At 47.3% G+C, this 22,434-nt stretch overlaps 1 pseudogene; it reads left to right on the top strand.

Annotated features, from left to right (window-relative positions):
- The first annotated feature begins 20,003 nt into the window (after nt 1-20,003).
- Nucleotides 20,004-21,234, top strand: LOC142422562 (nuclear receptor subfamily 2 group F member 6 pseudogene; annotated as a pseudogene).
- The last annotated feature ends 1,200 nt before the right edge of the window (nt 21,235-22,434 follow it).

Consider the following 22,434-nt stretch of genomic DNA (forward strand, 5'->3'; position numbering starts at 1 on the left):
AACGGGTGAGTCCATCTCTTTTGATGGATTACGGGGGCTACCTATTCTGTGATCTCCTCTCACTCGGGCCTTACTTTTCCTTCCCAGATTTCTGTGGTGGGAATTGATAAGTCTCCCTCCACCCTTAGGCAAACCCAATCGCTGTTTTGCACGTTTAATAAAACTCCATTTTTGCACTCCTACTTGGTTATCCCCTTGTGCCCTGCTCTGTTACATGGTACTATCTCCCTCTCCAACAATGCTCTCCCCTTATCGCCCTCTTAGATCAGGCCACCTCCACAACCTCATCCCTGTCCCCAGTTTCCAATTTCAAAAACCCAACGACTAAGCCTAAGGTTTCTTTTATTAAAAACAAAACTGGAATTGTTAAGCAGACCCAAGCAGAAGTAAGGAAGGAGTTCAACCAAATGTTCTGCTTCAGAAACCACAGCTTCAACAGATAGCTTCCTTTTAACTCTTCAGTGTTAGTTAAAAAAAGGGAAATTAAAAAAAAATCACTGAGTTTTCATTGAAATGTATTAGTAACTCTCTTAAAACAACGTCTTTATGTTTTCCCAAGTTCCGAGCTGCAATGAGTAAACTGAAAACACAGTTGCCCTTGTTAAAATAAGATTAGTCCCAAGAAATTGTTTGTGCGTAAAGCAATTTTATCAGGATGTTATTATTACACTATGCCTTTTGCCCTTACCCGTTTGCGCGCGGACCCCCGCCCCCGGGAGCTGTCCGGCCTCAGTCCATTTGAAATACTTTATAGGCGACCCTTCCTTTTCTCCCCTTTCCCTCCCAGTAACAGCCCTCCATTAGCCTCATATTTACCATATTTGTCTTTACTACGCAACCTCCTTAGACAACACGTTAACTCCGTTATCCCTGAACCTTCTCCAGCCTCTCCCAACCTCCCAAAGTCAAGTACACCCTGGAGACACTGTATTAAATCTTTAACACCCAAACCTTTATCACCCCAGTGGGAAGGTCTGTACACTGTCATTCTCACCACTCCCTCGGCTGTCAAAGTAGTTGGTCTACACTCTTGGATATACCTCTCCAGAGTCAAACCGGTAACCAAAGTTAATCGTGATCCCCAGTGGTCTGTTCAGTCTACTGGTCCTATGTCTCTCCGCCTCACTCGCCTCACCAAACCAGCCAGCTAAGCCTAGCATTAACTTCCCCTTTCGCCTGGAGGTTTTTTCTCACTGAAAATGTAACTAACCCCCAATATCGCCAGCATCACCTACTCACAGGAAAAAGTTATCTCCTAGCCACAGCTGATTGCCTGCTCGCCAGTTATTCCGGTCCAGCCTACTTTATTTTCACCTTGTTCAGACACAGTTCCAACTCCCCGAATGCGCACGTTCTCCCAGAACCAACTCCCCCCATCGTTTGTTTTCTATATGACCAAACCTCTAACCCCACTTGTGCACAAAAATGGGTAAAACACAACACAGGGTGCCCCTAAAAGTCCTGCAATATTCACCATGCTCACCCCTACCCTATAACCAAAACCCACCTCTTCTTTTGGTCAGGAACACAATTCCCCTTAACCATCCCTGGCCCGTAAAACAACAGGTAGACCAAACCAGTCAAGGGAGGCTGGTATTTTAACTCCCACAGCACATATCCTAATGCTAAACTGTTCATATAAAGGTCGCTAGCCCAGGTCCAATCCACCATCCACCGTAATATTCAGATCCAGGAACATCAACTCATGAACCAAATTTCTATACCTTCCGATTCTCCCTTCTCCTGGCTCACCCTATTGCAACAGGGACTGACCATTGCCAACCTTGCTGGATTAGGCAACCTTTCCACCTGCCTCATGTGTGCAGCCCTGGAATGCCCTCCTCTAGCAGCAGCCCCAGTTGCCAGCTGGTCATCTGCCCTTAAGGTCTCCACCATGCAACCCATAATTATCCCCAATGTCCCTCTGTACTTCACACCAGGGTACGCACAGGTGCCCTTTGGCTACTCCAATGCATCCACTCAACTGTGCAACACCACAATGCCACCCTCCCAGCCAATAACAGCACCAGCAGCATTTTTCTTCTGGTGCAATTATACACTCACCAAACATCTTAACATCGGTAGCAGTTCTGCCCTCCTGTGTCTACCTGTCACTCTAGTTCCGCAGCTCACTGTCTACACCCCAGCTGAATTCCAGACCAGAGACACCCAGACACATAGTCACCGCAGTAAAAGAGCAGTTTTTCTCCCAGTTGTTGTAGGCCTTTCCCTAGCTTCGTCAGCAGTCGCGGTGGAACTGAGTGGCGGCGCCCTGGGACACTCCATCACCACAACCAATCAGTTAGCCGAACGCTTCCAATCGACACTCGATATCTGTGCAGAATCCTTAGCCTCCATACAAAGACAAATAACTTCTGTTGCTCAAGTTACCTTACAGAACCGCCGCGCTCTGGACCTCCTCACGGCAGAAAAGGGAGGAACCTGCCTCTTCCTCCAGGAGGAATGCTTTTATTACATCAATGAGTCGGGAATTGTGGAAACCAATCTACAGAACCTTAACAAACTAAGCCGTGAGTTACAGAGCACCAGGCCAACAACAGATGGAACTTCTCCCTGGTGGAGCACTTCTCTGTACTCCATTTTAGCCCCCATAATAGGACCCATAATTTTATTTACACTTTTACTTTTAATTGCTCCTTGTTTTATCCAGTTTTTCCAAAACAGGCTCTGCAACATCACCCAAGCTTCAGTTCACCAAATGATGTTGCAGCCTCATGAACCCCAATATGAAACTCTCCGGAGCCTCGATATGAATTCCCCCATCGTGCGTCCACCCTAGAATCCCAGTACTCCGCCTTAGAAAGCCCCCCTCCCCCTTAAATCGTCGTCCATGGTCACCATGAAGCAGTTACCGAAAGACAACATCGTCCATTTTCCCTATAGGGTGGAGTGTGGGATGAAGGATCTTAGCACAAGTAACTCCATTTTGATTTGGGAACTATGTTAAGTTCTTGAAACTTACCCTGTACCTACCCCCCCCTCCCTTGAATAAAACCAGCATATTTTTACTAACAGGACGCTTGCTCAGTCAGCTTGCCCACCTTCTAGACGCTTGCTCAGCCAGTTTGCCCAACTCCCCCTCAACTCCCAGAAAATTTTTACAATCACTTCCTTTTCTTACAATTCCTTGAGTAAGCATAGTTATCCCCCTTTTTCCCCCTGTGCCTGTCAGAAAGGGTTATAAAAACACCACTCAAACGTCCCTCTGCGCGGCTTCAATAACTCAATGCCCTGAGTTGCTGATCCCGCCCACAAGCTTCTCAATAAAGCCTGCTTCTAAAACTTTCTTAATTGGATCTCTGGTTCTGTTTCGCTCCCAAATAAACCTTACAGAAGAGTCTCACCTCTTCCTTGCAGCAGACGCCGAAAAGAAACACCAAGACCCTGGGGGACTCCTGGAAAGATGGAAAGCCACAATCCGTAATGTGTGGGCAAAAACAAATCCCCCGGGGCTGGCTAAACACCGGGCACCCATTGTAGTTCAATTACAAAGCTCTGCCACTCCAATTCGAGTAAAACAATACCCAATAAGCCAACTAGGCTATAAAGTTTCTGCCAAAAAGGCCCAGCTGTGTACAAAAATCGTCACCTACCTGGGGTATAAGTTAAAGGATGGCAATCAAACTTTGTCAAATAGCAGAATCCAGGCCATCCAAGCTATACCCAAACCCACCACCAAAAGACAGGTACAGGAATGTCTAGGGGCAGTAGGATATTGCTGCCTGTGGATCCTGGGTTTTGCAGAATTAGCCAAACCACTCTATGCAGCTACTGGAGCAACAAAGGCTGAACTAATATGAACAGAGGTAGAAGAAAAGGCTTTCCAGAAGCTGAAGACTGCACTGGTAAGTGCTCCTGCCCTAGCCCTTTCTAACCTCAAAAAGCCCTTTCACCTTGTGTGTTGGTACAGGCTCTCAGGCCCTAAAAACGACCCGTAGCGTACCTCTCCAAAAGACTCGACCCAGTAGTTGCTGAATGGCCTAATTGCTTGAGGGCAATTGCAGCCACCGCCCTGATGGTGAAAGAAGCCTCAAAGCTCACTTTTGACCAGAACCTCGTCATCACTGCTCCTCACAATGTAGAGCAACTCCTCCGGGCTCCTCCAGACAGATGGCTCTCAAATTCCAGAATCACCCAGTACCAAGCCAAGTATCTAATGGCAACAGACTGGCTGATCAGGCTGCGCGCCAAGCAGCCAGCTCCAAAACCATCCTGCCTCTGCTAGAACCCTCTAACAACCTCGAGCCTCCCCATTACTCACAAGCTGAACAAGAACTGGCCAAAATTAGCAGAGCTCCTGCACAAGGATTATGTAATTAAAGGACTGTACCAGCTAACCAGAAGTGAAGCTGCAAGGTGCCCGGTATGTGCTCAGGTAAATGCTAACCCTGTCCCAGTTCATCACCCAGGACAAAGATACCAAGGAAAAGCTCCAGGTGAACATTGGAAAGTAGATTTGACTGAACTCCCACGAGCACCAGGCAACTTCAGGTATCTCCTTGTTTTTCTGGACGCTTTTTCTGGCTGGACAGAGGCCTATCCCACAAAGAGAGAAACTGCCCTCATTGCAGTTAAAAAGTTAGTCTTTGAAATGATTCCCAGATTCAGACTCCCTATGTTCATAGGATCTGACAATGGCCTGGCGTTTACTGCCCACTTAACAAAATTACCAACTGGGGTGCTAAAAACCAATGGGAAGTTGCATTGTAGTTACCGACCACAAAGCTCTGGACAGGGAGAAAGAGCAAATAGAACAATTAAGGAAGTTCTCACTAAATGAAAGTTAAAAACTGGCGGAGATTGGGTTAGCCTCCTACCTTTTGCCTTGCTTCGGGTGAGATGTACACCTCAAAAGCATGGTTATTCTCCATTTGAGATAATGTACGGGTTTCCACGCCCATTGTTACCTAAGATTGGAAGTAAAGTGTTAAGCGAAATCAAAAACCATAACATGGTTAAGTCATTACGGGCCTTGCAAGCAGAGCGCCAGCGAATCAGAAACAACGTGCCGTCCGACCAGACTCCGGCCCGCGACGAGGAAAGCCGAAAACCCCTCTTCAACCCCGGCGACCTAGTGTGGGTAAAAAGACTAAGTCCAGGTCAACTAGAACTACGCTGGGAAGGACCATACCCTGTTGTCCTGAGTACCCCGACTGCGGCAAAGGTTGCTGGGAAGAGGGAACCCAAACTAACGCTGGGAGACATCTCGGGACAAGGACTATGTACACCCCATGGGCGTATGCTCCCTTACTAACTAACAACCTTTGTATTTTAACGCACATCATTCCGCAGGTGTATTATCATTCAGGAGAAGGGGGGCGTGAACATCTTAATCTTGACTCTCGCCACTTCACGGGATGTTTCAAACGCGCGCCTGTGCTAGTCCCAGTTTTGCTAGCACTAGGGGTTGCTGGGGCTACCGCACTTGGGAGTACAGCACTAATAAAGGAAGGGGCTGACTTACTGCCCTCAGCCTGCAAGGTAATCATGATCTCCAGGCTCTAGAAAAGTCAGTAACTGCTCTTGAAACCTCCCTAAGCTCCCTAGCCGATAGCGCTACAAAATAGAAAAGGCCTAAACTTGCTGTTTCTTAAACAAGGGGGTTTGTGTATGGCATTAGAAGAAGCATGCTGTTTTTATGTAAATCACTCCGGTGTAATTAAAAAAATATATAACTCCAAAAACAACTGCAAGATAGAAGAAAGGCCCTAACCAGTCAAGAAAACTGGTATCAACAGATGTTTTCAGCCTCTCCCGGGCTCACATCTTTACTTAGTGCCATTGCTGGGCCCCTTATTCTGTTCGTACTTGCCCTCACTGTGGGCCCGTGTGCTTTCAACGCCCTTCTCAAGTTAATCAGAACTCGCTACAAGATATCAAGTTGATGGTTCTTAAAACCAATTATCAGGTTTTAGCAAATAAAAAAGTTAGGGAATCAAGGATTTGATTTAGTTACTAGAAGAGGAGGGAATGTTAAGGCTTAATAGAATAAAATAATTTGTCTTAAGTTACTCCATTTTGAAAAGCTTAAGTGCCACCCCCCCATTCTAGGAGAGGTATGTTATTTTAGAAAAGCAAGTCCCTGTGACCTTGCAAATATCTACTCATAAATGTGAGCAAGAAGTTTTGCAAAATCTTCTGGTCCAAGATAAGCTGAGCAGGACATGCTGAACTACCCGCATCCCTGTTATCTTGTGTAAACACCCTTTCCCATTCCTTGCTCTACCCCCCTCGCCTTGCTGGTTTTAAGTGTATAAAAGGGAAAGAAAAATTTGGCCAGACGCTTCAGCTTTGGACCCTGTGTGGCCATGCTGTAGCCCAAATCCGGAGTTGTCTTCTTGTCTATTTGTCTTTTTGCCTTTCTGTAATAAAGTTTTGCTTTGTTACTTTGCAGCTGCTTGTGGGTCAGTGGTCTGTGTGGGAGCGACTCCGTAACACTTCCTGACGTTCTTGCATTATTTTCGTTGTGGATTTTTGTTGTTGTTTGTTTTCTCCGGTTCTGGGGTGCCTATCAGGGATACTCTCCCACATTCTCATGCTTTCCTCAGAGTTTGTTATATATATAAATTGTCTTTTCTTGGGAGTTTACGTAATAAAATAGGATCCGATTAAACAATTTCTACACATGTTGTTCAATGACATAGGCTACATGTTTCACATTATACCAACTTTTGGGGGGAGTGGAAATGCGCTCCATCTATATTTTAAGAAATAGATTTCAAGGGGAAATGGAGTGTCATGGTTATCTAGTGTCTGTATAATAGAAAGATCATATGTGGAAGACTTCAGCAAACAAATTTATTTTCTCAATGTTTAAGAAGCTAGAAATAAAAATCAGGCAATTAGCTTTAGTTCCAGGCCATTTCTCTCTGTTACTCGGGGTGAAGGACATTCCTCTTCAGCTTGTTTTTGGTTCCCCTTCTGCCTCGGCACCTATATTTCCCGTGTCCACTTGCCTTCTCTGCTTTTTACAATTTTTTAAATAAATCATTTTCTTGGGGCTGTCACACCTCTCATAACAACCTATACATCAGTTGTACTGAAACATTTGTGCATACTTAGACATCATCCTTTTCTAAACGGTTTCTTTCTTTTTGAGTCCTTGGCGTCGGCTCCTCTTTTTTGCCCCTTTTTCCATACTCTCCCACCCTCATGGGACCCTCATCAATGCTAAATTATTATTGTTTTGATATCTTACAGTGCCCGCTGTCTCCCTTCACCCAAGTTACTGTTGTTTGTCCCCGTGGCTGTGAGGTGGGGTGATTATACATTCATCACTGTAGTCGGTTACCAGCGTCTCCCATTTCTCCTCCCACCTTCCCCCTACCAACAGGTATCGCACCTCCCATTCCTGTTCCACATGGATGACCAGTTCTGGATTCAGTATGTCGAAAGATCTTATCTGCGCCAGGGCATATGCTCAAGTGTAGCTTGATTGTGAGTTGAAACTCGGGTCATGAGAGTGAGGTGGAGGGGAAGAATGACAGAACTAAGGAACATTGTGTGTTCTCTCGGTGTTATGCTGCACCCTGGCTGTCCTGTTCTTTCCCTTGACCCTTGTGTGAGGGAATGTCCACTTGTCTCTGGATGGGCTTTGGATCTCCACTCTGAATTCCATCATTTGCATTGTGTTATTAGTTTGGTTTTTGATGCCTGGTATCTTATTCTGTCTTCACCTCATGGTCACAAAGGCTGGTGTGCTTCTTCCATAGGGTTTTGTGGCTTCCGAGTTACATGGCCGATGTTTATGTTCAAGCCTTTAAGACCCCAGATGCTATATCTTTTGAAAGCTGGACACCATCAGCTTTCTTCACCTCCTTTGCTTATGCACACATTTGTCTTGAGCAAACATGTTGGGAAGGTGAGCATCATGGTCTTCCAAGTTAATAGAACAAAGTGTTCTTGAACTGAGGAGTACTTGAGTGGAGGATCAATGTCCATCTGCTACCTCAATACTAAACCTATAAGTAAATATATGCACATAGATCTATTTCCCCATCAACATATTTAAATATATTTATACATGTACACGCCTGTATTTAGACCTTTATAAATGCCCTTTGCCTACTAGTTCTTTCCTTGATTTCCTTTTACTTTCCTCTTGTCCCACTGTCATGCTCAGCCTTCTTTTGGGTTTCAGTAATTCCTCTTGGTTACATTGCCCTTGATCAAGTCCTAACAGGCCTCTTACACACGCCTCGACACTGATTTTGGATCACTTGTCGTTCCCTTGTCCCTCGGTTGATTAACACCACTTCCTTTCCTCCACCTCCCCCTTTGCCATGTACCCCGGGGAACACTGGTCCCATTGCTTTCCCCTCCAGATTGTTTATCCAGCCTATCTTCTACACATAGACCTGAAGAGATCATAATATGCACACAAAAAACAAGACAGAGCAAAAGAAAGTGACAAAAGGAAGCAAAACTACGGCACCACCAAAAAGCCAATGACACAAAAAAGGGAAAGCCTGTAATTGGTTCAAGGCCTGTTTGCTGACCTTTAGGAGTGTTCTCTGGTTGAGTCTGATTGGGTTACACGCACTGGACCAAAAGTCGTTTGTGGTACTCCACAGGACTTCCTTGTTCTGCTCCCCGTGCTGTTCTGTTGCATTCCTCCAGAGTTTTGCCTCGGTATGGTGGTGTCAGATCGGGCACAAATCCCCCACTGTCTCCAGTGTTGTCCCCTGAAGGGCTATGTGTCAGTGAGGGATGTCGTGTCTCATAGTGGGGCCAGCCATATGGTCCTCTCTGTGCATTGGCTGCTCTGAGTGGGGATATCATCCTCAAGGCTTGGTGGGCCAGGGTGTGCTCCACTCTCTCTTCCTCGCCCGTCATTTGCTCCCCAGTGCTCTGATCAGACATGTCACTCTCCCTGAGCTATAGCTTCAATGCGGCCCTCTGATGTAAATTCTTCTGTGGGGAGGGGTGGCTGTCCACGAAGTAGGGATTGGGGCCTGGCCCTCAGACCTTTCTCTTGGTTCCCTGCTTCATGCCAGTATATTGCATTCACATCTTGGAGCACCGGCATGAAGCCTGGTCCCTCTTTCCCTATGGAGATATAAACAATACCCTCGCCTTGGGTGGGTCAGTGCCCTTTTCTCCACTATCCATTTCTCCTTTTTTTCCTTTTTATTTTTACCTTTTCCTTTTCAGTTGGCTACCATATGTACCCCCTGGATTGGGTCTGTCCCATTCCATACTACCTGGACCTCACTCAGGAACGTTTGTGTACATTTGCTCTTGCCCTATGCCCCTTTTGCATTTTTTAAGCTTACCTCAGCGAAATCATGTTGCACTTGTTCTCTTGTGCGTGGATTACTTCACTTAGCATCATATCATCCAGCGATGTGCTTATTGCGTTCATCAGTACTTCTTAGTGATGTGTAGTGCTCCATTACATTTATGTACCACGGTTTTTTAATCCATTCGTATGTTGATGGAAATTTGGGTTGTTTCCAACTCTTTGCCTTTGTGAATTGTGGCGCAAGGAACATTAGAGCGCAGCTGTCTGGCCGTGGCTTGTTCCTTGCCTCTCTGGGTGTATGTCCACTAGAGGATTTCTGGGTCGTAAGATAGGTAATTTTCCATCTGCTTTAGAAATCACCAAGTGGATTGCCATCGTGGCTGTATATACCTACAGGTTCACCAGCAGTGGATGATAGCTCCTATCTCACCACAGCCCCTCCAACACTTGTTGCTTTCTGATTCTTTGAATTGGGCTTTCTTTGAAGGCATTAGGTGGTACCTCATTGTTGTTTTCATTTGCATTTCTCTTATGGCTAAAGATCGGGAACATTTTCTCATATGTTTGTTGGCCATTCTGATTTTTGCCCCCTGTGAAACTTCTGTTCAGGTCCTTTGCCCACCTCCTCAGTGGGAAATAGGTTTTTCTCTTTTGGGAAGCTAGCAGAATAGTGTAGATTTTAGTAATGAGGCCTTTGTCTGATTTGTCATTGCTAAAGATGTTTTCCCAGTCCGTGGACTGCCTTAGTACCCTCTTGGTGAATTATTTCGATGTACATAGGTGTCTTATCTTCAGTATATACCATTTCTCAATTGGTGACTCCTCTGTATGTATGTCCTTCCCTATTTCTGATAGCCTAAGTATTTCCTGCCCCAAAGTTCTCAGGTGTGTCCTTTTCCCCTCATTGATGGCCCTAATTGTTTAGGATTTTACCTTGAGCTCGGTGGTCTACCTTGAGTTGATCCCTTTGCATGGAGTGAGATAAAGGTCTTACTTCATTTTTCCACAGGGAGATCTCCATTTTTTTCCAGCACCACTTGTAGAAGAGGGCATCTGCTTCCCATTTGATATTTTGGGGGCCCTTATCAAAGATCAGTTGTCTGTATGCTGATGATCTGATTCCTGCGTGTTGTTCTTTTCCATTGGTCTGCGTACCTGTCATTGTATCAATACCATGTGGATTTGACCACCGTGGTTGTATAACATATGCCAAAGTCAGGTAAAGGAAGCCCTCCCACTGTATCCTTCCTTTTGAGGAGTTCTGGGCTAATTCGGGGCTTCTTCTCTCTCCATAAGGAGTTGGTAATCAGGTTTTCCATTTCTTTGAAGAAAGAGGAGGGTAATTTCATTGGGATTTTGCATTAAACTTAGATAGTGCCTTGGCCAAAACTGGCATATTCACTAGGTTGAGACTTCCAATCCATAAGCATGGGCTATCCTTCCATTGGTTGAGTTCACCCTTGCTTTCTTGTAATAGTGTTCTGTAGCTTTCCTCATATAAATATTTTGTTCTTTTAGTCAGGTATAGCCCTAGTTATTTCCATTTGTGCTTTGCTATTGTCAAGGGTACCACCTTTTGGTATCTCCTCTTCTGTGGTCTTATTCGATGTGTATTGCAGTCTGATACACTTCTGTTTGTTGGTGTTGTAACCTGCCACTCTGCGATGTTCCCCTCTCACTTCCTGCACTCCCCTCAGGTGCTTTTGGGATTTTCCATATATAAAATCATATCATCTTCAAACAACGATAGCTTCACCTCTTCCTTCCCCAAGTGAATACCTTTCACGCCATTTGTTTGCCTTACCTTTTGTGTTGGGTGTTTTTCTAGTAACACTTGTTGAAGAGGGCATCAGCTTCTCATTTGATAATTTTGGGGTCCTTATCAACGGTCAGTTGTCTCTATGCTGATGATTTCATTTCTAGGTTTTCGTTCTATTCAATCGGTCCGAACATCTGTCATTATAACAGTACCATGTGGTTTTCACCATGGTGGTTCAATCGTAGGTGCTAAAGTCAGGTAAAGCAAGTCCTTCGACTTTATCCTTCTTCTTGAAGAGTTCCCTGAGAATTCTGGCCTTCTTCTCTTTCCATATGAAATTGCTGGTCAGTGTTTTCCAATTCATTGACAAAGGATGTTGGTACATGTAGTAGGGTACCATTACATTTGTCTAGTACCTTGGGCATGACAGAAATCTTTGCTATACTACGTGTTCTGATGTATGACCATGGGATATCCTTCCATTTCTGGAGGTCACTTTGGGGTTTCTTGTAATAGTGATCTGTAGTTCTCCACATTCAAATCGTTTTGGGCTTTTTGGTTAGGTATACCCCTAGGTATTTAAATTTGTCAACGTATCCAGCCCTTAACACATCATCATGGGTTCAGTAGGCACAATTATACAGGGATAATAAGTAAAGACTATAGTCAAGTCATAGAGAATCAGAAGAGACAGAAGATATGTTGAAATAATGGAGTCAAACACATTTCATGGTTGCATGATCATCTCAGCTCCTCTTGGTGGTACAGGCCAGGAGAGAGTGCAGGAGAGATTTACTGCTAACCAAGGCTTATATATCTTTGGGGGTATGCATGGCTCTTAATTGCAGGTAGAGACATACATCACAGAAAGGGGTTGTACAATAGCCAATACAATCAATGGGGGGGATATACAATGTGCATAAGCGGAACAGCAAGCAGATGAGCTGGGGTGACGGCATGACAGGAAAGGGTGGAATTAGAGATATACGTGTGACAAGAAGGGTGAACCATTCATTCATGATGGCGGCCTACCTTGGTCACTCTTGAGTGGCCTTGACCTCCCTGGGCTTTCCTACAAGAAAACAATTTACTACTGCCCTTATCAGAAGGAGGTGGGCCCTACTTAGGGTGTGACAGACTGCACAGTCTGATTCCTCTAGATAGCTGATAACCCTTAGGGAGTATAACCTCTGACCTACTTCTGTTCACCTCCAAGTGGATAGTCACTTACCACGTGTAGGAGGCAGCTTAGTTTGCCATATATTTAGGCGAAACAACTTGGGAGAAGTCTTTCTGTTTCCAACTTCAATTTGTGCTGTATTATTGTGAAGGGTACTAAATTGTTTATCTTCTCTTCCATGGACTATGCTGATGGATATAGTAGTTCCATAGCCTGCTGTTTGTTGATCTTGTATGCTTCCACTCTGCCATATTCCTCTCTCACTTCCTGCACTCCCCTTGTGGAGCTTTTGGGTTTTCTGTTTATAAAATTATATCACAAAAAAAATTATATCACCTGAGAATAAAGATAATTTCACCTCTTTTTCCTCAGATGTATACCACTGATCTCTTTCCTTTCCCTTATGTTGTTAACTAGGAACCCCAGAACGTTGTTAAATAGAAGAGGGTGCAAGGGGCATCCAGTCTGGTTGACATTTTCAGCGCGATTCCTTTGTCTTTTTTCCACTGAATACAAATTTTGGTGTTAACTTTTCATTTGTAGCTTCATATATAGCTTGTTGTAGAGGGCAAATTAGAAGAATTTTTATATTATCTTGAAGAATTTCCCTTCCATTCCGATCTTTGTAATGTGTTAAACAGGAACGGGTGCTGGATGATATTGAATGTTTTTTCTGTGTGTATTGATATTATCATGTGGTTTTATTCCTCTTTCTTACCAATACCCTGAATAAGGCTAATGGACTTGCAGATGTTGAAACCTCCATGCATCCTTGGAATGAATCCCACTTGTTCATGGAGAATTATTCGTTTTATCATATTTTGAATTATATTGACCAGTATTTTGTTAAGGATTTTGAATCAATGTTCATTAGAAAGATCAGAATGTCATTCTCAATCCTTGTGGATCCTTCCCCACTTTAACTATCGGTAATCTGCTAGATTCATAGAGAAAATTTGGGAGTTGGCCATTTGTGTAGGATTGTTGTCAGCTCTTGCCTGAATGCTTGCCAGCATTTTCCTGTGAAGCCATCTGGCCCAGGGGATATTTTAGTTGACATTTTCTTGATAACCTTGTCTATTTTCTCTATTTCTCTGAGTCTGTTGAGTTGCTTGTGGTCCATCTGGGAGGGTATTTGTCCATGTCTTCCAGGATGTTGAATTCATTGGTGTAACGGTACTCATAGTACTATACAATTCAGCTTTAAATATCATTAGAGCCCATTGTAGTTTTCCCTGTTTTATCCCTCAGTGGCGTGACTATTGTTATATGTTCCTTTCTTTCTTTGGTTAGGTTTGCAGTGGCCTACCTATTCTGTTAATCTGTTCAAAGAAACAATTATTTTACTGCATTGATTTGTTTGCATTGTTTTCACGTTTTCCAAGTTATTCACGTCTGCCCTAATTGGTTGTTATTTCGTTTCTTTTGCCATTTGTAGCATTGTCCTGTTAACTCTGTCATCAGGATCAATCACACCACTTAGTACGGTGACACTCTTCCTGACCTGTTGATCCAAAGGCATGAGAAGTCCAAAGTGGCCAGGGGGCATTCTCAGCTGCCACTTCAGTGGAATCCGTGCTGTGTTTCCAGGTGGGAGAGTTCCTTTCTTCAGGACCAGGACCTCCAGGCCTGAGGAACACAGGGTTGTTGGGACAGGAAGCAAACATGCTTCAAGGGGATCACTAGGAGTAATAGTGAGTGGTGCCACTCCAGCTTCCACCCCTTGGTTCCTGGACCCATGAATTCTGGCTCTTGGAGACACAGCACCATATATTGGCCGCTGGTTTAGAGCGTATACAGCTTCCTGGAGATCAGGAAGCCCCGCAAGTTGTTGCCACCTACTTGGCGTCGTAATTGCGTCTTTAGGAGCCCATTCCATCGTTCCATCAAGCTGGCAGCTTCAGGATGATGAGGAACATGATACGGCCAGTGGATTCCATGGGAATGGGCCCATTGCCACACTGGATTTGCTGTGAAGTGAGCTCCTTGATCTGAAGCAAAGCTATGTGGGATGCCATGCCGGTGCATGAGGCATTCTTTGAGTCCACAAATAGTAGTTTTGGCAGAAGCATCACGTGCAGGGAAGGCAAATCCATATCCAGAGTAGGTGTCTATTCCAGTAAGAACAAAACGCTGTCCCCTCCATGATGGAAGTGGTCCTATGGAATCAACCTGCCACCTACTTGCTGGTTGATCTCCCCGAGGAATTGTCCCATCTCTTGAACGTAATATTGGTTTCTGTTGCTGGCAAATGGACACTCAGCAGTGGCAGTGGCCAAGTCAGCCTTGGTGAGTGGAAGTCCATGTTGCTGTGCCCATGCATAACCTCTATCCCTGCCGCCATGTGCACTTTGTTCATGTGCCCATTGGGCGATAACAGGGGTGGCAGAGGAAAGAGGAGGACCAGTCTCCACAGCGTGTGTCATCTTATCCACTTGATTATTAAAGTCCTCCTCTTCAGAGGTAATCCTTTGGTGAGCATTCACGTGAGATACAATTAACTTTACTTTCTTGGCCCATTCAGAGAAGTCTATCCACATACCTCCTTGTCACCAATTTTCCAATCATGGTCCTTCCAATTCCCTGACCATTCAGCCAAGCCATTAGCCACTGCCCATGAATCAGTATATAATCTCACATCTGGTCATTTTTCCTTATATGCAAACTGAACGGCCAGGTGCACTGCTCGAAGTTCTGCCCATTGGGAAGATATCCCTTCACCACTGTCCTTTACGGAGATCCCAGAAAAGGGCTGTAGTGCTGCTGCTGTCCACTTATGAGTGGCACCTGCATATCGTGCAGAGCCGACCGTAAACCAAGCATGACTTTTTTGGTCTTCACTTAAAGTATGGTAAGGAACTCCCCAGGAGGCCATAGGTGCAGACTGGGAGAACGGAGGCAATGTAACAGGAGTGGAGACTGTTGGCATTTGGGCCACTTCTTCTTGCAGCTTACTTGTTCCTTCAGGTCCTGCTTTGGCCCGATCTCGTATATACCACTTCCATTTAACAAGGGAGTGTTGCTGCGCACATCCAACTTTATGATTACGTGGGTCAGACAATAGCCACTTCATGATAGGTAATTCAGGCCTCATGGTGACTTGGTGGCCCATGGTGAGGCCTTCAGTCTCCAGCCAGGCCCAGTAACAGGCCAACAGCTGTTTTTCAAAGGGGGAGTAGTTGCTTGCAGAGGATGGCAAGACTTTACTCCAAAATCCCAATGGTCTATCTACGCTGTGATTCACGAATAAGGGTCTGCCAAAGACTGCACACTGCATCTTGATCTACAACTGACACCTCTAGCACCATTGGGTCAGCTGGATCATATGGTCCCAGTGGCAAAGCAGCTTGCACGGCAGCCTGCACTTGTTGAAGAGCCTTTTCTTGTTCTGGGCCCCACTCAAAAATGGAGGCTTTTCGTGTCACTTGATAAATAGGTCGAAGTAGAACACCCAAGTGAGGAATATGTTGCCTCCAAAATCCGAAGAGGCCCACTAGGCGTTGTGCCTCTTTTTTAGTCGTTGGGGGAGCTAAATGTAATAGCTTATCCTTCACTTTAGTAGGAATATCTCGACATGCCCCACACCACTGGACCCCTAGAAATTGTACTGATGTGGAGGGTACCTGAATCTTTGTTGGGTTAATTTCCCAACCCCTTGTACGCAGATATTGTACCAATGAATTTAGAGTCTTTGATACATCCTCCTGAGTGCGTCCAATCAGCATAATGTCATCAATATAATGGACCAGTGTGACATGCTGTGGAATAGACAGGTGGTCAAGGTCCCTTCGGACTAAATTATGGCACAGGGCAGAAGAGTTGATGTACTCCTGGGGGAGAGTTGTGAAAGTATATTGTTGCCCTTGCCAGGTGAAGGCAAACTGCTTCTGGTGGGCCTTTGAGACTGGTATGGAGAAGAAGGCATTAGCCAGATCAATAGCTGCATACCATGTACCAGGAGAAGTATTAATTTGCTCAAGCAATGTAATCACATCTGGGCCAGCAGCTGCAATTGGAGCTGACGATAATCCACTGTCATTCTCCAGGATCCATCTGTCTTCGTTACAGGCCAAATTGGTGAACTAAATGGGGGAGGTAGTAGGAATCACCACCCCTGCATCTTTCAAGTCTTTGATGGTGGCACTGATCTCTGCAATCCCTCCAGGCATGCGGTATTGCTCTTGGTTTACTCTTTTCCTAGGTAATGGCAATTCTAATGGTGTCCACTTGGCCTTTCCTACCATGATAGCCCTTATTCCACATTTTAGGGATCCGATATGGGGGTTCTGCCAGTTACTAAGTATGTCTATTCCAATGATGCATTCTGGAACTGGGGAAATAACCACAGGATGGGTCCCGGGGCCCACTGGACCCACAGTGAGGCGTACTTGAGCTAAAACTCCATTGATAGCTTGACCTCCATAAGCCCCCACTCTGATTGGTGGGCCTTTGAAACATTTTGGGTCTCCTGGAATTAGTGTCAGTTCTGAGCCGGTGTCTAGTAATCCCCGAAAAGTTTGATTATTTCCTTTCTCCCAATGAACAGTCACTGTTGTGAAAGGCCGCAGGTCCCTTTGGGGAAGGCTAGAAGGAAGACTAAGAGTATAAACCTTCAGTGATGTAGCAGGATCCTCCTTACAAGGGACCCGGCCTCCCCTTCATTCAAGGGGTTGTGGGTCTGTAAACTGGCTCAGGTCTGGGAATTGATTGAGCGATCGTGACTGTCTATTCTGCTGTTCACCTGATCTACCATTCTTTTGCCTGTACAGATCACGTAAATATTTAGTAGGCTTCCCATCTATTTCATTCCTAGGGACACTGCGGCTAAGTAGCCAATGCCATAATTCCACACGAGACAGGTTGCTTTGATTGTTATTGAAAACTCGTTGTCTATTATAACCACGCCCACCCTGTCTCCGTGGATCCAGTGCTGACACCTGCCCTCTACCATCACGGGGACCAATCAGCCCCATTGTGGGCAAATGTCGGAGTTCGCTTCGGGCAGTGGCCACTGTTAATCCTGGTGCACATAGAATAGCAATTACAGGAGTCTTAAGAGATGCTGGGGCCCACTTCACAAACTTGTTCCTTATGGTTATGGTAAAGGGTATGTCTTCAGGTCACCCCCTTTTTGGATCTATGGGAATATCTTGATAGATCCATTCTAACATACCAATTTCTCTAAGCTTTTGGATGCCTTCCTCTACAGTGTACCAAGGCAGGTCAGGGTCTTCAAGTTGGTCTAATCTAGGCCATCTGGCAGTCCATGCTTCATTGAACTAACCAAATAAAGACTTAGATCCTTTTTTAGCCTGTCTCGCAGAGACATTGAAAGAAGAGTCTGTGCTTAGGGGTCCCATATCCAGAAACTCAGACTGGTCTAATATTACATTTCGTGCACCAGTATCCCACACCCTGAGTAACCATTCCCAGGGGTATTCTCCAGGCTTTTGCTTGTACGTATTTGAGAACTCAAGCAGGTCTTTATGTGTGTAGCGCACTTCTTCTTGGATAATCTTCTCAACCTCACCTTTAGGAGGTTTCTGAGACTTCATTTTAGTGACAGGTCTAGTGGAAATAATGGGTGCTGAGGGTGTTTCCTGGGTGCTCTCAGCAATACCTTGCGAGGCATCTTCCTCAGGTAATGCTACTGATGCAGCCCCACCTGGCCTATCAACTTGAATCGTTTGGCTAATCTGCTCAGGTGTTTCTAAGGGCTCAATATCCTCTACTTCCGGATCATCAGCCCCTATGTTCCCATCCCATGTTTCAGGGTCCCAACTTTTCCCAATGAATGCCCTTACTTTGGTTTCAGACACTACTCTACATCTGCAATTCAGCTGCTGTTCTCATTCAGCCACTCGTATAATGAGACTCTGGACCTGGTTCTCAGCAATGTCAGCTCTTTTACTAGAGGAGAGAAGGCTCTCCTTTGTAGCACAGATGGAAGTTTTCAAATCTGTTAGTCTGCATGTGAGGCGTGCTTTTGAGGCTCTGAGATCATCCCTCTCCTTAATAACACTTTCCATCGTATGAAGGACCAGCCAACCAGCTTCGCTATACTTGTCATTTTCACAAAACTCCTGGAAAATATCAAATATACGATTGCCAAGAGCATCTCCTTTATCCAGCATGTCATCTACTTTAGGTGCTACTTTAATATTATCTTTGCTATTTCAGACCATGGATTAGTACGGGTAGTAGACGTATCCCCGTCAAGACTAAATAGGTTGGAAAACCAATTTAAGAAATCCATATTTGGTGCCAAAGGGACCAGGTATAAGGCATCATACAAAAAAAAAAGAATATGTGTGCGTGTGTGTGTATATATATATATATATATATACCACAATGAATGAAGGGGGAAGTGCAGAGTGGAGACCCAAGGCCCAAGCGTCGGCCACTGGAGATCCCCTCAGAGAGGGGTTTAGGAGAGGAGATGGGTCAGTCAGGGTGCGAGGTAGTGCCGATGAAGAGCAAAGCTTTCCCCCAGATTCTGGATGCTTCCTCCCCCCAACTACCATGATCCGAATTCTACCTTAGAGGGCTGGATAGGGCAGAGGTTGTACATTGGTAATATGAGGGCTGGAGGCACAGGAAATCCAGGGTGGATGATATCTTCTGGACCAAGGGTGTGAGGGATGATGCTGGGAGAGTATAGGGTGAGTGGGTTGGAAGGGGGAACTGATTACAAGGATCCACATGTGACCTCCTCCCTGGGAGAGGGACGGCAGAAAATGTGGGAAGGGAGACTTGGGATAGAGCAAGATATGACAAAATAACGATGTATAAATTACAAAGGGCACATGAGGGAGGGGGGAAAGGGGAGGGAGGAGGGAAAAAAAAGGACCTGATGCAAAGGGCCTAAGTGGAGAGCAAATGCTTTGAGAATGATTGGGGCGGGGAATGTATGCATGTGCTTTATACAATTGATGTATGTATATGTATGGATTGTGATAAGAGTTGTATGAGTCCCTAATAAAATGTAAAAAAAGAAAAGGAAAAAAAAGAAAGAAAAGAAAATGATTAGGGCAAAGAATGTACAGATGTGCTTTACACAATTGATGTATGTATATGTATGGACTGTGGTAAGAGTTGTATGAGCCCCTAATAAAACGTTTAAAAGAAAAAGGGGAAATCCATATTTGTCAAACTGGCTGCAGCGCCAGGCCAGGCGCAGGGGCGGCGGAGGCAGTGGCGAGGGCGGCGTGAGAGCGAGGCTCTGTCCATGCGCAGGCCCAGGCCAGCGGCGGCTAGGAGGGCGAGGCATGCTGACCTGCAGGCCGCGAGCGGCGGCAGCGGCGGCAAGGGGCGCAGGGGTTCCTGGGAGGCGCAGCGTCAGGCCCTGGCGCGCGCCCGCCGCCCCTTCCCCGCGCCGCGGCCGCCCGGGCAACTTGTGGCCAAAGTTTGGCCCCAGCCTCAGGAGTGCGCGGGGCGGCCCGCGAAGTTGGCTGTGGCCCCCGCCGCGGCTCGGGCCGGCCCATGGCCCGCGCGCCCCCGCCGGAGCCCCTGGGCGGCCGGGCTCCTGCCCCCGGGGCCCCCGGGCCTCAACGCCAGTGCGCCTCCCCCGGCCCCGGGCCCGCGCACGCGTGGGAAAGTTGGCCTGGAACCGGCCCGACCAGTTCCGCCGGCGCGCACACCGGCCGCAGAAGTTGGTGCTGCAAAACTTTTTTGGGGGGTTCCGCGGGAGCCCCCGTGCGTCGGGACCGGATGCGCGCCGGCTAGCGACCCCTGCGCTGAGAGAGGTACCCCCAGAGCGACGCGCAGCGGGGGCGCCCCGGACCCGCGGCCCGGGGGCTATGGCCATGGTGGCCGGAGGCTGGGGCGGCCCCGGCGGCGGTGGAGACGCGAATGGCGTGGACAAGGTGGGTGGCTACCCGCCCGCCACCGAGGACTCGGCCTCGCCCCCGGGCGCCGCCAGCGACGCCGAGCAGGGCGACGAGGAGCGGCAGGGGCTGCAGGTGGACTGTGTGGTGTGCGGGGACAAGGCGAGCGCAAGCACTAGGGCGTCCTCACCTGCCAGGGCTGCAAGAGCTTCTTCAAGCGGAGCATACTCCTCAACCTCAGCTACACCTGCAGGTCCAACCGTGACTGCCACATTGACCAGCACCACCGGAACCAGTGTCAGTACTGTTGCCTCAAGAAGTGTTCCGGTCGGCATGCGCAAAGAGGCCGTGCAGCGGGGCCACAGCCCCCACTCGCCGCCAGGTCCTGGCGCCGCGTCTCCGGCAGCCCCCCCGGGCTTGGCGCTGGCGGAGGCGGTGGGCGGAGACCTCTTCCATGGCCAGCCAGTGTGGGAGCTGATCGCACAGCTGCTGCGCGCCAAGCCCTACCTGGCGGTGGCCGGCCACTTTGGCACTGGCGCGGCGAGCGCCTTCGGCCCGGGCGGCGCGGGCGCGGTGCTGGGCATCGATAACGTGTGTGGAGCTGGCGGCGCGGCTGCTCTTCAGCACCGTGGAGTGGGCGCGCCACGCGCCCTTCTTCCCCGAGCTGCCCGTGGCCGACCAGGTGGCCCTGCTGCGGCTCAGCTGGAGCGAGCTGTTCCTGCTGAACGCGGCGGAGGCCGCCCTGACCCTGCACACTGCGCCTCTGCTGGCCGCAGCCGGGTTGCACACCGCTCCCATGGCCGCCGAGCGGGCGGTGGCCTTCATGGACCAGGTGCGCGCCTTCCAGGAGCAAGTGGACAAGCTGGGCCGCCTGCAGGTGGACTCGGCGGAGTATGGCTGCCTCAAGGCCATCGCGCTCTTTACTCTTGATGCCTGTGGCCTCTCAGACCCAGCACACGTGGAGAGGCTGCAGGAGAAGGCGCAGGTGGCCCTGACCGAGTACATGCTGACCCAGTACCCAGCCCAGCCCCAGTGCTTCGGCCGCCTGCTGCTGCGTCTGCCTGCCCTGCGCGCCGTCCCAGCCTCACTCATCTCTCAGCTGTTCTTCATGCGCCTGGTGGGCAAGACACCCGTTGAGACGCTGATCCGAGACATGCTGCTCTCGGGGAGTACTTTCAACTGGCCTTAGGGCTCCGGCCAGTGACCGACCTCCAGCGACACAGATGCTCGGGGTCCCCAGGCCAAGGATAGGGACAGCCTCCCCAAGTGGCTAACCAGAACCATGACTAGGGCGAAAGATCATTATGTAATATGCAGTAGCCCTTAGTGACCCTGGTTACAATTTGACTCGGAGGCTACTGGACTTCAGAGCCTTACAAGCCTGGAAGGTTTATTTCAGGCACAGCAAGCACATGCCTCGGCGGTGCTGACTTGCGTTCTGCACCTGGATAGGCACCTGAAGTCATTTGGAGAGGATGTCTATGTAAGTTGGTTTTACATAAATTTCTGTGCTGGATTCCTTGTGCTTGTGGATTTTCTTGTCCTTCTTGGTTTGCTGTTATTTTACTACTGAGTTGGCTTTTGTGGTTTTCTTCATTTTGATGAGGTTTCTTTCCTAGTTCTTACGACATTCCCTTGATAGTTATTTTCTTATCTAGTGTAAGATGGTCATGTTTCTCTTGTGTACTGCTTGCCTTCCTCTCCATACAGTTTCTTTGCATGTACTTTTCTCCCCCTATTTGCTTCGTGTTTGTCTCCATTGCAGATTGATATTTGTAGCTCTCTCTTTTCAGTCTTGTGTCATATTTGCAGAACTGCTTCACCTTGGTTACTGTCTGGTGGGGACTGCCTTGCTCATTGATCTCAGATTTATGTTTGCTCTTCCTTGTGATTCTCCATCCATAGAATAGCCTTCGTATTTTTTTATAACTCATTCCGCTGCTTTGGATTTCTGGAATTCTCCTTGACTGAAAATGCCCTTATTTCTTCTTCATATTTTGCTGGATTTAAGATCCTTGCTTGGCAGTTATTTCTTTTAAAGTTTCATATATGTTGTCACGTTGCCTTATGCCTGCAGAGGTTTGTTGAAGGAAAACAAACAAACAGAAAACCACACTCAGCTTAATTGTTTGCTTTCCCTTTGCAGACCCCCTGCTGGGGCTGCTTCCATAAATGTGCTCCTTACAGTTCTGCTCACAGGCGTGCCCTCGTGGCTCTCAGATTTTGCGTCCATGGCTTTATTCTGAGAAGTCCACTCTCCCATGCCATTTTCCCTGAGCCTTTGGATCCCTCTCCTAGGGAATGCTACTGTAGGTCTGATACGTCTGCTTGACTTACTGTAGATGGCCAACCAATGAATGACTACATCAACCCCGCAAGCTCCAATACTGGACAGAGAATCTGT

This window comes from Tenrec ecaudatus, chromosome 12 (genome assembly GCF_050624435.1).
Source record: "Tenrec ecaudatus isolate mTenEca1 chromosome 12, mTenEca1.hap1, whole genome shotgun sequence".
Taxonomy (NCBI): Eukaryota; Metazoa; Chordata; class Mammalia; order Afrosoricida; family Tenrecidae; genus Tenrec; species Tenrec ecaudatus.